At 46.4% G+C, this 10,620-nt stretch overlaps 1 long non-coding RNA gene across 1 annotated transcript in view; it reads right to left on the reverse strand.

Moving 5' to 3' along the window:
* Nucleotides 1-4,054, reverse strand: part of LOC109320962 — a 16,001-nt gene extending 11,947 nt beyond the window's left edge. Inside the window, exons 1-2 of the long non-coding RNA XR_002103901.1 lie at nt 3,942-4,054; nt 913-917 (exon numbers count right to left, since the gene is read on the reverse strand). This is a non-coding gene — a long non-coding RNA (uncharacterized LOC109320962). The remainder of the gene's footprint in view (nt 1-912; nt 918-3,941) is intronic.
* Between the last annotated feature and the right edge of the window lie 6,566 nt (nt 4,055-10,620).

The raw sequence follows: 10,620 nt of genomic DNA on the forward strand, positions 1-10,620 counted from the left end.
CCAGCAAGATAAGCATCCAATTTACTCTTGAAGGTGTTCAATGTAGGTGCTTGAACCACCTCCGCTGGCAGACTGTTCCAGACCTTGGGGGCTTGAGCTATTATGCAATCATTTTTATATACACAGTACAAACACACACAAATCAGGACAGAATATTTTTTTAATAACATTTAAAAATATGATTGTAGATGTCTGATTTTTAGTATATAGTTGGGGGGGTGTTCTGGTTCCAAGATAGCAACCCCCTGTCCCAAAAAGAATACTTCCAATGGCAAGGGCAGAGACTTCCAGTGGCAAAGGTCAGAGGTTGGGGTGGGACTTCTGGTCCCAAGATGGTGACCAGGGGGCGGGGCCACCCTTGTGGCCCTCAATAGCTCGCCAAAACTCATTAAGCAGCCCTCCAGCCAAAATAATTGCCCACCCCTGTGCTAGCATGCTATCCATTATTGTTTGAAAGGTGGCTGTGGCATTGTGTAGTCCAAACAGTATCCTTATAAACTCAAAGAGTCCCCATGAGGTCCCAATGGCTGTTTTAGCTTGATCTTGGCGAGCCATGGGTATCTGCCAAAAGCTCTTTGACAAATCTAATGTTGTGATATACTGGGCCTTGCCAATTCATTCCACTAACTCAGAAATGTTAGGCATAGGGAACACATCAAAACAGTCTATGGCATTTAGTTTTCTATGCTATAGTCTATGCAGAGGCAGACTGAACCATCTAGTTTCAACACAAGTACCATAGGGCTCCTCCATGGACTCCATGAAGGATGAATGATCCCCTGTCTCAACACTGAACTTAATTCTTGGTGGATTTTGTCATGTAGGTGACACCCTGGCCACAGGAACCAGCTGCAACCGTTCTCTGATTACCGCACACTTTGGAGTACGGATCTCATTCCTAGTGTTATGCACCCACCCTGGCTTGTCATGGAACACATCTTGATACTGCTGTATAAGATTTTGAAGTTCTCTTTTCTGTCTAGGAAAGAAACTGTCTAGGAGCCAATCCTATTTCATGTGGTTGAGCTATCTTCATCTTTTTTCCTCTCCCGTGGTTAAATGCAGGCCCTAACTCTTCCACCTCTTCATCTATGACATTCAATCATCCTTCAAGTGTCTGCCATTCATGGAGTAGGTTCACGTGGTATATTTGTTTTTCTTTTCCTATGGCCAGAGTGGAATACCTCATAATCAACAGGTCCCACATGTCTAGTGATCTCCAAGGCTCCTGGCCACTGTCTGAGGAACTTACAGGTGGCCGTAGGTAGTAAGACCAATACTTTCTGCCCTTTAAATTTTGGTAGTTTAGCATTTGTATCATAGGCTCTCTTTTGTTTATGCTGGGCTGCCTGCAGGTTATCATTAGCTACTCTCTGTGCTGTACAGACATGGTTCTAAAATTCTTCCTGATAGGCTTCAGCTGTAACCTTCACTCCCATAGGGCATTCCCATTCCTCTCTTACAACTTGGAGAAGACCCCATGAAGTATACCTCAGTACTAACTCAAAAGGAGAGTATCTTAGAGAGTCTTGGGGCATGTCATGTATAGCAAAAAGTAGCAATGGTACTAGAAGGTCTGTAACAGGGGGTCTCCTCTGGAACAGTCTACCAACGGTCCACCCACCTGTTTCTGGGCCAACTGCCCACCTTCTCTCCTGCCATGCCTTGATGATATTTAATTAGGATGTTAATTAGGTGTGAGGCTGCCCATTTCTTGCCCCAATGCCAAGGATCACAGTCTGCAGCTCTATTTCTCCCCTACACCGCAGCCCAAGCCTCACAGATGTCATCCATGGATCTTAACCTCACTGGCCCCACTCTGGGCCCCAGAATCCTCCAGTCCAGATCCCTACAAGATCCATCCACTCAGGTGGCGTACTCTGCCTTCATTCTGAGCTCCCTAGCTCCCTGAACTGTTCCCCCTTATGGGTGTGGTCCTCCCAGGGCCTTTGGCTACACAGGCCCTGGCCTCACTTACAAGGCCAGTCAGAACCCCAGGCCCTCAGTTCTTGGGCATTCCTCACGGTGGTCCTTGGCCCTTTGACCCTTCCGGTCCTGGCCCAAGCATTGACCAGTCAAGGGATTTCAAATCAGGCTTCTTAGTCTATAGCCCCACTCTCTCTCCTGGGTCTGCCTTCTAGACCCTACTAATGGGTAACCCACCTGGTTGTGGAAGCTGGGGTTATTAAGGCGCCCCAACCCGCCTTTCACTGGGGTGGTAACTGGCCTGGCACTTCCTGGGGGCTCCCGCACCACTGAGAGCCCCACCAGGCCACGCACTCCCAGGAGGGTGCAGTTTTAGGTCATGCCCAGGACTAGGAGCCTCCAAACCATCCCCTTAAGCTCCTGCCCTTACCATTGCATGGAACCTTGCAGCCAGGCGATGTTACTGCCTCCCCTGCCAGCAGCAAACTGCTCTGTTTATATAGGCGGCCAAAAATCTAAAATGGCCACAACAATCAAGCACCTGCTGGCTGCTTGGCTCAGTTCTTAAAGTGGCAGGCATCAACAGAGCCCTGCCACAAGGTCCCATTTCTTTGTGTCAGCTTGGGCGCTACATGTCAGCATTCTTTTAAGTGTGCCATTCATCTTCTCCACTAACCCATTCATCTGAGGGTGATATACTGGCATGTATAAATGGGTAATTCCCAGGGTCTGGCATACTTCCTTCAGGATTCTGGACAAGGTTCTGGCCTTGGTCTGTTCAAATTTCTCTAGGGATGCCCACCTGGGCTATCCATATCCATTTCACTAGCTCCTCTGCTATATGAGGTGCCATGACTGTTCTGAGGGGTAATTGCCTCTGGGTAGTGTGTGATGTAATCAACAAATACTAAAATATATTGATTACCCGTGCTACTCTTAGAAAGCGGCCCCATTATGTCGAGCACCACTCAAGGGAAAGGTGCATCAATAATTGGCATAGGTTGTAATGGAGCCCATGGAGGTTTCACCTCTCCTGATTTTTGGCAATCTGGGCACACCGCTCTCATGCGGGCTACATTTTTGTGTATCTTAGGCCAAAAAAACCAGCAGGTGATTCTAGCAATGGTTTTATCATGACCTAAATGTCCTCCTGTGGGTGTAATATGAGCTAAGCGCCATATGATACGCCTAAACATTTCAGGTAGCACTAAAATGGCGCATTTTGTGCTGGGACTCTGTTTCTACCTTTACCCAGGAGAGAAAGTTATTCCTTACCTCATAACCATAGTCTTGCTCCCTGAGTGCACAAGATGTCTCTGCTCACAGCAATACTTTATCCCAAATGTCTGTAGTTCTTCATCTCCTTCTTGGGCCACTCTAAATTGGGTTGCACTAGCAACATCTTTCAGTCCCATCTGCTCATCTTCTATGTAGCTTGCCTCCTCCTCCACCTCTGACTCTCCCGGCCAACCCTCTTCCTTTTGTATCTGCCTGTATTCCTCTTCAGCTTCTTTGACACATAGTATTTATGTGGTATGCCCTTCAAAGGACAGCACAAACATTATTTAAATAATCCTCAGGTACCACTGAATTTGCACTGAGGAGAACACCCTGGATTGCCACCTCACCAATCTTAAAATAGCTTTTGCCCAATAAGGACACTCCTCCAGAGAGAAAGATTGCATGTTTGAAAGAGCCACCCAGATACCACATGAAGAATTGCTGCAGTACAGAAGAAAAAACTCCACGAATCGCACACCACTGGTTATGACATATCACCCCTCCCTCGAACCTGTATGGAAAATCCTCAAACAGTTTAACCCATACTAGAAAGAGACCCTATTCTTAAAGAGATCTTCCCAGAGCCACCTGTCCTAGCCTTCAAACAGGCACCGAACCTCGCTAACTTCATCACCAGAAGCAAACTTCCTCAGGCCCAGAACATACCAAGTGGATCCAGACCACGCCACGACAAGAAATGCAAAACCTGTCAATACATTTCCAGCAATTACTACACAATTACTACACCCTACAACAGAGCTATCAGCATTCCTGAATCTTACAGCTGCACCTCCAGAAATGTTACATATCTCATCCAATGCACCAAATGCCCTAATGGAAAATATGCAGGAGAGACCAAACAACTGCGCACCAGAGTGGACGCATCAAAAACAAGAATACCCAATTACCTGTGAGAGCACATTTCTCATAAGAAAGCCACTCTCTCCAATCTGTTAGTTTTAATCCTCAAAGGAAATTTACAAAACACTTCTCAGAGACAAGCGTATGAACTCCACTTCATCAGCCTCCTGGAAACTAAAATCATGGACTAAATATAGACATTGGATTTATGACACATTATAACCTGCCTGACATCTGACTCCCCCAGATACATCTCCACTATCCCTTCCCCTTCTTTCCCCCTCACCCAGCCTGTCTCTCACCCACTGACTCCTCAGTTTACATCTTCACTGACTGTCTATCTTGTATGCGTACCAGCCCAGCCTCTGGCTGCTTTACTTTTCTTCCATCCAGAAAGATCACTCACCAACTGCTGAAACCTCCCCAGCCTGACGAAGGGTTTTTAAACCCAAAAGCTTGCTTTAAAAAAAATGTTTTTCCAACTATTTAAGTTGGTCTAATAAAAGATATCAGATTCACCCAAAGAACCTTGTTTGCCTATGTCCTTTGACCAACATGGCTACAGCCTACATTCCTGTTAACTCTGTCCAGGGCTTTATATAGGTGTAGCCAATCCCTTCCTATTATCATTTCGCAAGCAAGTGCATACCCAACCCTGTGGACCCTGCACTGGCTCCGGGCTCACCTGTTGGGCTGAGCAGTGGCAGCAGCAGCCAAGCAGGAACTGTTGCTCAGCGGGGGCGGGAGGGGGGAGCAGCTCCTCCCCCTTGCTGCCACAGGGCAGTTTTTGGTGCAGCTGCCTGGAGCCCATGCTATGCCGGGCTGACCTGCAGCTCCATCACAACTGCCCCTGGCCTGCCCTGTGGCTACTCTGCAGTGTCACCGTGCAGGGCAGCCCAGAGGTGGTGGTGATGGAGCTTCAGGACAACCTAGCCCAGCACAGGCTCTGGGAAGCTACACCAAAAACTACCCAGCAATGTGGAGGGCTGTTTTCCCCCTGCACTGAGCAACAATTTCTGTCTGGCACCACTACCACTGATGCTCAGCCTGGAGCAGGTGCTGAGGCCCAGGCTCAACAGTGGTAGTGTGGGAAAGAAACTGCTGCTTAACGCAGGGCAAAAGTGGCCCTCCCCCTCGCTACTGCTGCCACTTCCAGGTGTAGCCACCCAGGGCCCAGGCAGGGCTGCCCTCTGTTTATGCTGCATCACTGCTCTGTGAGTGCAGAGCAGATGGAGGGCAGCCCCACATGGGCTCCATGTGGCTACACCTGGAAGCGCTGGTGGCAGGGGTCACTTTTGCCCTGTGCTGAGCAGCAGTTTCTCTCCTGTGCTGCCACTTCTCAGTCTGAATGGGCAAGTCCAAAACTGGCATGGGGCATGTAGGGTAGCTGTGCTCACTGGTCCCCGCTGCTACTGTGGGGCTGGGGCAGCACCAGAAGCAATCGGAAGGTAGTTGGGGTTTCAGGTTGGACAGAGGATAATCAAACCCCTGGCAGACCAAGTAAAAGTCATCAAAAGAGTGTGAACCACCTCAAAACAGGAAACAAATGCAATAATTTCTGGGCCTAGGAAATTATTACAGTCGATTTGTGCCCTATTTTGCTGAAATAGCCTCACCTTTATCTAAAGTACTAAAGGGGCACGGCAGTGGATGCATAATATGGACCCCAGAGATAATGAACAGTTTCAACAAGATTAAATTTGCACTTTGTCAGAATGTAATAATCTATACTCCAGATTGTAACAAACCCTTTATTTTACAGACTGACACCTCTAATGTTTCAATAGGGGTAGTCTTAACACAACAATGGGATGACCTCGAAAGACCTGTTGCATACGCAAGTCAGAAGCTCCTCCCTGCTGAAACAGGGTATGCGACTATCAAGAAAAAGTGCTTAGCTGTTAAGTGGGCAGTGAATTACTTCTGATATTATCTGATAGGATGTGAATTCCATCTCATCACTGACCATGCATCCTTACAGTGGCTCAGTTAAACAAAAACTGATAATGCCTAAACTACCCAGTGGTCACTGGTGCTGCAGCCATTAAGTTCTCCATTATGCACAGACCAGGGAAGATCAATACAGTTGCTGACTTTTTATCCAGATACGGGAGTGAGCATGATGAAAAGACAAAAGGCTGTCAAGTTCTTGAAGGGGAAACACCATTAAGTAGTAAGCAGGAAGTGGTATTGATGTCACTCCAAAGTAACTTGGAGGGGGTGTGACCAGGCTGGGCAACTAATGGCATGTCTAGTGGGTAAATGTGGTGGGCTCCACCTGAACTGCCTGCAAACCTGTTGGAAAAGTAGCCCAGGATAGGTTACTGATGAGCTTATCTCACCTGTAGGGTTCAGAGAAGAGTTTCTGGAGTGGCCCATGCTGGTCACCATACTGATTTTAAAGCTTTTACTTCCTGCATGTTGGAGGATGTGTAAGGAGTGACGTATATAGGCAGAGCCCGGAGGCAGAGGAGGGCCAGGCATTTGAAGAGGCAGGAGACTGCTGGGAGTAAAAGCAGGACAGCAGCAGCCAGGAGAGCCCCCATACTCTGATCCAGCCCTGAGCCTGTGCTGCTGAGCTGGGCAGAAAAGCCAGAGGGAAAACTGAGCTCTAGTAAGCCAAGGAAGAGAGGCTCTGGAATTTACCCACAAGAGGGACTCGTCAAAGAAGGAGTCTTTATCCTTAAAGGAGTAAGCCAAGAAGTTCTTTCTCTTGGATGATGGTGGAACTGTGAATCGGGAAACAGGTGTTGGACTGGTCACGTGAGTGGATCCTCGCAGGGTGCCAGATATAGGGCACTGCGAGGTAACAGAAATATTTTCTTGCTTTTGTTACTGATGCAAGTTCATTTATATACTTAAGACAGGGACAAGTCAGGACTATGACCACACTTATTATTTATGAGTAGAGAACTATTCTGAGTCACGAGTGAAAGAGTACTGTGAGACATTCCCCGTAACATACTCACCCACACTCAACTCAGTGCCGTTAAAGAGGCAGTAAGGAAAAAAGGTATACGATCAAGTAAAGAAGTTACCATTTAGGTCTCAAAGCAGGAGGATATCACTGATTTAACAACAAGGTTGGCATATGGAAAAGGTGTTGGGGAGGTGGAGCCTTAAGGAATGCACCCGTAAAGAACCTTTGATCGAAAGGTGGGAGAATACATAATTTTGGAGCCTTCTTTGTTTTCAGTCTTTTCATTGTAATCAAGTCATGGCAGGTGAGTGAAAGAGGGACTGTGCTTTTCCCCCCCTTTGGGGCAAGATTTCAAAGGGCTACACTATGTTATTATATGGACTTTTGTTAAGTTATTATATGAGAGCAGTGCACCCAATTTCCTCGACACATTTCTTCTATCCATCCCCAACAAATATTCTTAATACAAATTAGCATCTACTTATGCTGGTTGGTCTGTGCTATGCTGCACTGATGGGGTGGCTACTTTCCTTCCAGCAGCGTGACTTCATAGGGTACTGTGCACACATAGTGAAGAAATAGAAATGGACTCATCACTTAACCTAGTCTCCATTCTACCCTCTCAACTCCACTATTAGGAAAGCCAGAGAGGGCAGTCTCTCCTGGTCCAATCCTCCAATTTAATCCTAGTCCAATCCCTGCCTTTTTTCTTTTGAGGGAGGAGAGGTGATTTTTCAAAGACACTATACCCCATGGTACAGCATAGAGCTGGGGTTTGTCAGAGTAGGTTCACTTTAGTTTGATCCTCCCAGATCTTCTTTCTCTGGCCATGTCTATACATTCATTAATGTGCTTTAGGTAATGCACATTAAATCTAGTACCTCTGGGCACTTTTACACATACTCCAGAGTGGGAGAGGGAGGATGGCATTTTAATTAGGGCAGCTCTGAGAACTGTTCTAATTAAAGTGCCTAGGTGTCTCGTGTATCAGCATCCCCGTGCTTCAAAATGACGGCAGGGGCACTTGAACTAAAGCTCATTTAATGAGCTTTAGTTCAAATGTCCCTACTGCCAGTTTGAAGTGTGGGATGATGATACATGAGACATGGGAGGCTACTGGAGTACAGTAATTACCACCAGTAATTACAGTGTGTTGGAGCAGCCTTTGCACTCGTGTACAGGCACTCTCCATTGTGAGGTACTAGAAAAATGCACATTAGCTTATTTTAATGAGTATTACCTAAAGAACACTTTTTGTGATGTTTTAATGAACATTAAAATAGGCTAATGCACATTAAAGCATGAATATAGATGTGCCTCTGTTACTGAAAAAAATAGAAAAGTGGAAGGCCTCTCAAATACTCAGTGATGAAACCCACTATGTCCCAAAAGCAGACTGGGCTCAAGATTATTTTTCCAGAGGGTCTTTCCCCAGTTATTGAGTAACCTGATGGCTCAGCAACATTTTTTCTTGGAAACTAAAAGGAATCCCCACTTGAGAAGACAAGTTAAAACAGAAAGGATCCTGGGTTAACTTTAGGCAGAATTGTTATTCTACAAGTTACATAAAGCACCCAAATAATATGGTTATGGATGCATTAGAAGTGAAGGGCTGGATACACATGAATAGATAGCAAGTGAACCACCCCATTTTCTATCTGTAACTTGAACCCATGTATACTAATGCAGCTTTAAGTTGATGAGAACAAGGTAAGAAGAGAGTTGTAGCTAATTTGATTGTTGTTTTGAGCAGACAACAAAATTTCTAAGCTGGAAGGGAACTGTCCCAGAGCATGAGAGAAAGGTGGCAATATAGTTATTAGTAGGACTGTGCGAAGCTTCCATAGCCAATAATATTTGGAGAAGATTCAGCATGATTCGGTGGCCAAATTTCCAAATCCGATTTGAACTGGGAGACCCATTAAAAGGTCCAAATCAATTCGGAAGCCTCCAAATCGATTTGGAGAGATTTGGCGTCAATTCAGAGATTTGGCCATAGACTAAACAGGCACAGCTGTCTCCAGCTGGTAAGTCTGTTGTGGTGGATGGAGGGGGTAGGGAAGGAGCATGGAGTGGGGAGGCAGATCAGTGCCCCCACAGCAAGAGAGGGATTGAGGCTGGGGCTGGGACAAACTGCCTAGATGGGGCAGGAGGGCGTTGGACTCAGGAAGGGGGGGCTCCTGCCACTGCGTGCTGCTGTGAGCCACTGGCCCAGAAGGGCATGGGAGTGTGCCCCCGGAGCTGCGCAGGGTGAGCTGGGCTGGGCCACGCTCTGGGCTGGGCCTCAGCCTGGAGTGTAGCCCTGACTCCACCCGCCCTGCAGAGTGCAGTGAAGCAGGGTCTATGGGGGGCTGGAGCCACCCTAAAATTCCCCATAAACCCTGCCGCTGGCCCCACCCCAATCTGGGTGCATGCACCCGCCCCCATGTCCTGCTGCTGCTCGCCCAGCCAGGGCACAGCACGGCAAAGCTATGGCCGAATCTCTGAATCGGCACCAAATCTCTGGATCCGAATCGGCCAAATCTAATCGGGAAAGTGATTTGAATGACTGAATTGAATCACTGTCCCTCTGAATCGGCCGAATCCGAAACAAATACTACCTGCTTCACGCAGGTCTAGTTATTAGTTACCCTGGAGATAAACTTCTCTTTAACATAGCGGGTCATCATGGCGATATGGTAACTTTGTGTGTTACCATAAAATCTGAGCCTCCCTTTTCAATGCTTATCCAAATATGACTTCTAGGAATTGGATTTCTTAAGCTTAATCTCATTCCCAAAATTAAATTATTTGGGAGAATTTAATTAAAAAAAAATCTGTTTCCCCCCATTTTTACGACTATGAACAAAAAGCAGCTTTTATCTGTAGATAGATTCTTCTTCCCCCCCAGTTTTCTTTGCTGGCTCTCTTTACACTGCAGATTTGGCATGCATACAGCCCTGACAGGAATTCACCTTGTTGGAAGAAAGTTGCTTTGGCAGCAACAATGCTATGAATATCTGAGAGGGAGCATGGATAAGACCCCTTCTTCTCATATTTAAGTATGCACAAAAGTGCAATGTTCCCAGGTGCAGAGAGGAATTTTGGGACCATCCCCACCAGTGATTCAACTCAATTTAGAAGTAGGGCAATAGGGAATAAGAACTGGTTTGCAGCTGGAAGTCATTAAGTTCTGCAGAGCTTCCCTGACATGTCTTCTATTTAGATAAATGCAACCTCCAGACAGCTTGGGCCTTTCAGTCAGGTTGAGTCCTGCTCAACACCCTTCCCCTACAGTAATTATCCTCCTCAGCTTTAGAATTTGCCACCTGCACAGTGGTTGATAAAATTTTAAAACTAATGCTTTAACTCAAATAGCACTACAGCAGATGTTTAAGTACATCCTAGGATGAATAAATTATGGGAGTCCGAGGAAGTTGCAATGAGGAGATGGTAGCAGCGGGATGTTTTTTGGGATCAGATAAAATTGATTTAAATTACAGCATCCATAACAATCATCTGGGATTATCTTTTTGGAAAGAGTCAAAATATGAGCTGCGGTATTTAATAATATTGTGATAATGACAGCAGTGGTATGTGCATATGTGACTTCTACCTGAAGGTGCGCCTGTGATTTTGATTCTTCTTCATCA

The sequence above is a fragment of the Crocodylus porosus genome, unplaced genomic scaffold (assembly GCF_001723895.1).
Source record: "Crocodylus porosus isolate Cpor-Errol unplaced genomic scaffold, CroPor_comp1, whole genome shotgun sequence".
In the NCBI taxonomy this organism is placed as follows: Eukaryota; Metazoa; Chordata; order Crocodylia; family Crocodylidae; genus Crocodylus; species Crocodylus porosus.